This window comes from Leptonychotes weddellii, chromosome 2, assembly GCF_054177405.1.
Source record: "Leptonychotes weddellii isolate Sample4059 chromosome 2, ASM5417740v2, whole genome shotgun sequence".
Classification (NCBI taxonomy): Eukaryota; Metazoa; Chordata; class Mammalia; order Carnivora; family Phocidae; genus Leptonychotes; species Leptonychotes weddellii.
Genome location: NC_138370.1, coordinates 34,993,692 through 35,000,434, shown reverse-complemented (window position 1 = coordinate 35,000,434; position 6,743 = coordinate 34,993,692).

The following is a 6,743-nucleotide window of genomic DNA, read 5'->3' as shown; positions in this document are numbered from 1 at the left end:
CTTTCATTCTAAACCCAGGTCCTCAACAAATTGGGTGATGCTCACCCACATTAGGGAAGGTGATCCACTTTACTGAATTCACCCATTCAAATGTTAATTTCATCTGGAAACACCCTCACAGGCATACCCAGAAATAACATTCAGATGAATATCCAGCACCTTTTTTTTTTTTAAAGATTTTATTTATTTATTTGAGAGAGAGAATGAGAGACAGAGAGCACGCACGAGAGGGAAGATGGTCAGAGGGAGAAGCAGACCCCCTGCTGAGCAGGGAGCCCGATGTGGTACTCAATCCCGGGACTCCAGGATCATGACCTGAGCTGAACGCAGTTGCTTAACCAACTGAGCCACCCAGGCACCCGAATATCCAGCACCTTTGATCCAGTCACATAAAGTTAACCATCACAGGCCTCTTCTACCTGCTCTATCTTAATCTTTTGGGAGGCTTGGTAAGAGAATGTCAAATGGTCCCACACAACATGAGTCACCCACGAGGCCCCAGTGCCAAACCACCTTCATTTCCATCAGGGCAATAATGATGAGATGGGATTTTGTCTCATCAAACAATTCCTGGCATAATGCTGTGGCATTGCAAAAATGACACTTAAAACACTGTGAGCATGAATCTAGTTACTAACCAATTAATTTACCAAACTGTTATTAAAGTAATTGCATATTTCAAATGCATTTCTTTAAGCCAGATAATATTGACGCTTATTTTATGAAGCATAGCTTTCTTACTAAACTCTTTGAACTTTGGTGAAAATATTTTACAGCCTGAGAAGGTGCTTCCATAAGAAGTGTGGCAGAAAATGGTTAGGTCTTGGGTTCTAGTCCTGTTTCTGCTACTAGTTGTTAGCTCTATAACCTTGTGCAAATGATTCCCTCTCTCTGAGCCTCAGACCCATCCTCTGTGGATGTTTGCTCTTCTGTGGTGGGCTCCAGGGCTAGAGAGTTGCCCAGCCATTTTCACCCCACCCATGAGCACTGAAAGTCTTCAGGGAGCAAAACAGCAACACCTAATGGAGACTAGAGCTGCTTACACCAAGCCCCGCCCCACTGCACCCTACAAGTGCATCTTCACGAGGTCAAGTCCACCTAAGAATCAGTGCAACAGGCCCCTCTCCCAGAAAACGAGCACAAACTCCTTCACATCATCCTGATCATAGAGTACTGCAAAGCATCAGCTTTGGGGGAAATAGAAGCTAGCTTCCTTTTTATTTTTATTTATTTTTTTATTATTCATATATTTATTTTTATACCATTTATTTTTAATTTTATTTTTATATATATTTATATATACTTTTTAGGTTTTTTTAGTTTTCATTTTTTTATTTTTAAATCTAGCTTCTTTTAACAAGCAGACCAAAACACACCTGAGATCTAGTTTTTTGTTGTTGTTGTTTGTTGGGTTTTTCTTTTTGGGCAAAATGACAAGACACCCCAATTCACCCCAAAAGAAAAAACAGGAAGTAGAACTAATGGCCAGAGATTTAATCAATACAGATATAAGTAAGATATCTGAACTAGAATTTAAAACACTAATTATAAGGATACTAGCTGGGCTTGATGAAAGGATATAAGGTTACTAGCTAGGCCACCATAAAAGCAATAGAAGATACCAGAGAATCCATTTCTGCAGAGATGAAATAACTAAAATCTAGTCAGGCCAAAATTAAAAGTGTTAAAACCCAGATGCAAACCTAAATGGATGTCATAACAATGAAGATTCACAAAGCAGAGGAATGAATCAGTGATACAGAAGATAAAATTATAGAAAATAAGGAAGTTGAAAAGAAGAGGGAAAGAAAGGTAATGGATCATGAAGGCAGACTTGGAGAACTCAGTGACTTATTAAATGGAATAACATTCATATCATAGGAGTCCCAGAGGATGAAGAGGGAGAAAAGGGAGCAGAAGGTTTATTCAAGCAAATTGTAGCTGATAACTTGATTAATTGGGGGAAGGATACAGACATCAAAATCCAAGAAGCACAGAGAACTCCCATTATATTCAGCCAAGGCCTATCATAGTCAAATTCACAAAATACACAAACAAGAAAAGAATCCTGAAAGTGGCAAGGGAAAAAAAAAAAGTCCTTAACCTACAAAGGGAAGACAGATCAGGTTCACAGCAGATCTGTCCACAGAAACTTGGCAGGCCAGAAGAGAGTGGCATGATATACTTAACATGCTGAATGGGAAAAATATGCAGCCAAAAATATTCTATCCAGCAATGCTATCATTCAGAATAGAAAGAGAGATAAAGAAACTATTAAAAATATATAAAAATATAAAAAAGAAAAAAGAAAAAAAAAGAAAAAAAAAAAAAAGAAAGAGAGATAAAGAGTTTCCCAGACAAACAAAAACAAGGAGTTTGTGACCTAAGCCAGCCCTGCAAGAAATATTAAGGGGGAATCTTTGAGTGGGGATAAAGACCAAAAGCAACAAAGACTAGAAAGGAACAGAGAACATCACCAGAAACACCAACTCTACAGGTAAAACACTGGGACTAAATTCATATCTTTCAATAATCACTAAATGTAAATGGACTAAATGCTTCAAACAAAAGACATAGGGTATCAGAATGGATAAAAAAAAAAAGATCCATCTGTACACTGCCTACAAAAGACTCATTTTAGACCTAAAGACACCTGCAGATTGAAAGTGAGGGAATAGAGATCTATCATGCTAACAGACGTCAAAGGAAAGCTGAAGTAGCCATACTTATATCAGACAAACATGAGTTTAAAACAAAGACTGTAACAAGAGATAAAGAAGGGCATTATATCATAATTAAGGGGTCTATCCATCAAGAGGATCCAACAATTGTAAATATTTATGCCCCCAACTTGGAAGCAGTCAAATATATGAGTCAATTAATAATAAACATAAAAAAAATAATTGACAATAATACAATAATAGCAGAGGACTTTAACAACCCACTTACAACAATGGACAGATCTAAGCAGAAAATCAACAAGGAAACAATGACTTTGAATGACACTGGACCAGATAGACTTAACAGATATATTCAGAACATTTCATCCTAAAGCAGAATACATATTCTTTTCAAGTGCACATGGAACATTCTCCAGAATAGATCACATACTGGGTCACTGATCACAATGTTGTGAAACTTGAAGTCAACCACAAGAAAAAATTTGGAAAAGACCACAAATACATGGAGGTTAAAGAACATCTTATTAAAGAATGGATGAGTTAACAAAGAAATTAAAGAAGAAATTAAAAGCTTTTAGGACTTAAAAGTTAAATTAAAAACTTAGGACTGTCTTTGCTGCAAAACTTTTGGGATGCAGCAAAGGCAGTCCTAAGAGGGAAGTATATTGCAAGAAAGAAGAAAAGTCTCAAATAAATAACCTAACCTTACAGGAGCTATAAAAGGAACAGCAAATAAAGCCTAAAGCCAGCAGAAAGGGGAAATAATTAAGATCAGGGCAGAAATAAATGATACAGAAACAACAACAACAACAAAACAGAAGAACAGATCAATGAAACTAAGAGCTGGTTCTTTGAAAGAATTAATAATATTGATAAAGCCCCAGCCAGACTTACCAAAAAGAAAAGAGAAGGGCCCCAAATAAATAAAATCATGAATGAAAGAGAAGGGATCACAGCCAATACCACAGAAATACAAATAATCATGAGAGAATATTAGGGAAAATTGTGCCAACAAACTGGACAATCTGGAAGAACTGGACAAATTCCTAGAAACATACAAACTACCAAAACTGAGACAGGAAGAAATAGAAAATTTGAACAGACCCATAACCAGCAAAGAAATTGAATCAGTAATTTAAAATCTCCCAACAAACAAAAGTCATGGGCCAGATGGCTTCCCAGGACAATTCTACAAGACATTTAAAGAAGAGTTAATACCTATCCATCTCAAATTGTTCCAAAAAAATAGAAATGTAAGGAAAAGTTCCATACTTTCTATGAGGCCAGCATTTCCTTGATTCCAAAACCAGACAAAGACTCCACTAAATCGAATCCAACAGTTAATTAAAATAATTATTCACCAATATCAAGTGGGATTTATTCCTGGGCTGCAGAGGTGGCTCAATATTCACAAATCAATCAATGTGATACACCACATTAATAGAAGAAAGGATAGGGGCGCCTGGGTGGCTCAGTCGTTAAGCGTCTGCCTTAGGCTCAGGTCATGATCCCAGGGTTCTGGGATCGAGTCCCACATCGGGTTCCCTCCTCGGTGGGAAGCCTGCTCTCCCTCTCCCACTCCCGCTGCTTGTGTTCCTGCTCTTGCTATCTCTGTCTCTGTCTCTGTCAAATAAATAAATAAAATCTTTAAAAAAAAATAGAAGAAAGGATAAAAACCATATGATCCTCTCAATAGATGCAGAGAAAGCATTTGACAAAATATAGCATCCATTCTTGATAAAAATCCTCAACAAAGTAGGGATAGTTGGAACATCCCTCGACATCATAAATGCCATATATGAAAGACCCACAGCTAATATCTTCAATGGGGAAAATCGGAGCTTTTCCTCTATGGTTAGGAATAAGACAGGGATGTTCACTCTCACCATTACTATTTAACATAGTACTGGAAGTCTTAGCCTCAGCAATCAGACAATGACAACAACAACAACAATAACAACAACAACAACAACAAAAGGCATTCCAATCGGCAAGGAAGAATGAAACTGGACCACTTTCTTATACCATACACAAAAATAAATTTAAAAAAACCCCTAAATGTCAGACAGGAAAATCATCAAAATCCTAGAGGAAAACACAGGCAGCAACCTCTTTGACCTTGTCCATAGGAACCTCTTACTAGACATGTCACTGGAGGCAAGGGAAACAAAAGCAAAATGAACTACTGGGACTTCATCAAGATAAAAAGCTTCTGCACAGTGAAGAAAACAAAATAATCAACAAAACCAAAAGGCAGTCTATGGAATGGGAGAAGATATTTGCAAATGACATATTCAATAAAGGGTTAGTATCCAAATCCATAAAGAATTTATCAAACTCAACACCCAAAAAACAAATAACCTCCCAAAAAAACCCCAAAAAATAAATAATCCAGTTAAGAAATGGGCAGAAGATATGAATAGACATTTTTCTAAAGAAGACATCCAGATGGCCAACAGACATATGAAAACATGTTCACCATCACTCATCATCAGGGAAATACAAATCAAAACCACAATAAGATATCACCCCACACCTATCAGAATGGCTGAAATTAACAACACAGTAAATAACAGATGTTGGAGAGGTGCAGAGAAAGGGGAACCCTCTTGCACTGTTGGTGGGAACACAAACTGGTACAGCCACTCTGGAAAAGAGTATGAAGGTTCCTCAAAAAGTTGAAAATAGAACTACCCTATGATCCAGAATTGCACTACTAGGTATTTACCCAAAGGATACAAAAATACAGATTTGAAGGGGTACATGCACCCTGATATTTATAGCAGCATTATCAACTATAGCCAAACTATGGAAAGAGCCCAAATGTCCATCCATCGACTGATGAATGGATAAAGAATGTATGTGTGTATATATATATATATATATATATATACATATATATATATATACACCACCTCTTCCTTATCCATTATATATATATATATACACACTAATATATATATTATATATTATATGTGTATATAATATATATAGAGAGACAGAGGAATATATGGATAGATATATATAATGGAATATTACTCAGCCATCTAAAAGAATGAAATTTTGCCATTTAAAGATGTGGATGGAGCTAGAGTGCATTATGCTAACTGAAATAATTCAGTCAGAAAAAGACAAATACCATATGATTTCATTCACATGTGGAATTTAAGAAACAAAACAGTTGAACATATAGGGGATGGGGAGAGGGAAGCAAACCATAAGAAACTCTTAATGGTAGAGAGCAAACTGAGGGGTGATGAAGGGAGATGGGTAGAGGATGGGCAGGATGAGTGCTGGGTATTAAGGAGGGCACTTAGGAACAAATAATCCTAAAATTTGTATGGAACCAGAAAAGACCCCGAATAGCCAGAGGAATGTTGAAAAAGAAAAGCAAAGCTGGCGGCATCACAATTCCAGACTTCCAGCTCTATTATAAAGCTGTCATCAAGACAGTATGGTACTGGCACAAAAACAGACACATAGATCAATGGAACAGAATAGAGAGCCCAGGAATGGACCCTCAACTCTATGGTCAACTAATCTTTGACAAAGCAGGAAAGAATGTCCAGTGGAAAACAGTCTCTTCAACAAATGGTGTTGGGAAAATTGGACAGCTACATGCAGAAGACTGAAACTGGACCATTTCCTTACACCACACACAATAATAGACTCAAAATGGTTGAATGACCCCAATGTGAGACAGGAGTCCATCGACATCCTAAAGGAGAACACAGGCAGCAACCTCTTCGACCTCAGCCACAGCAACTTCTTCCTAGAAACATCGCCAAAGGCAAGGGAAGCAAGGGCAAAAATGAACTATTGGGACTTCATCAAGATAAAAAGCTTTTGCACAGCAAAAGAAACAGTCAACAAAACCAAAAGACAACCAACAGAATGGGAGAAGATATTTGCAAATGACATATCAGGTAAAGGGCTAGTATCCAAAATCTATAAAGAACTTATCAAACTCAACACCCAAACAACAAAGAATCCAATCAAGAAATGGGCAGAAGACATGAACAGACATTTTTCCAAAGAAGACATCCAAATGGCCAACAGACA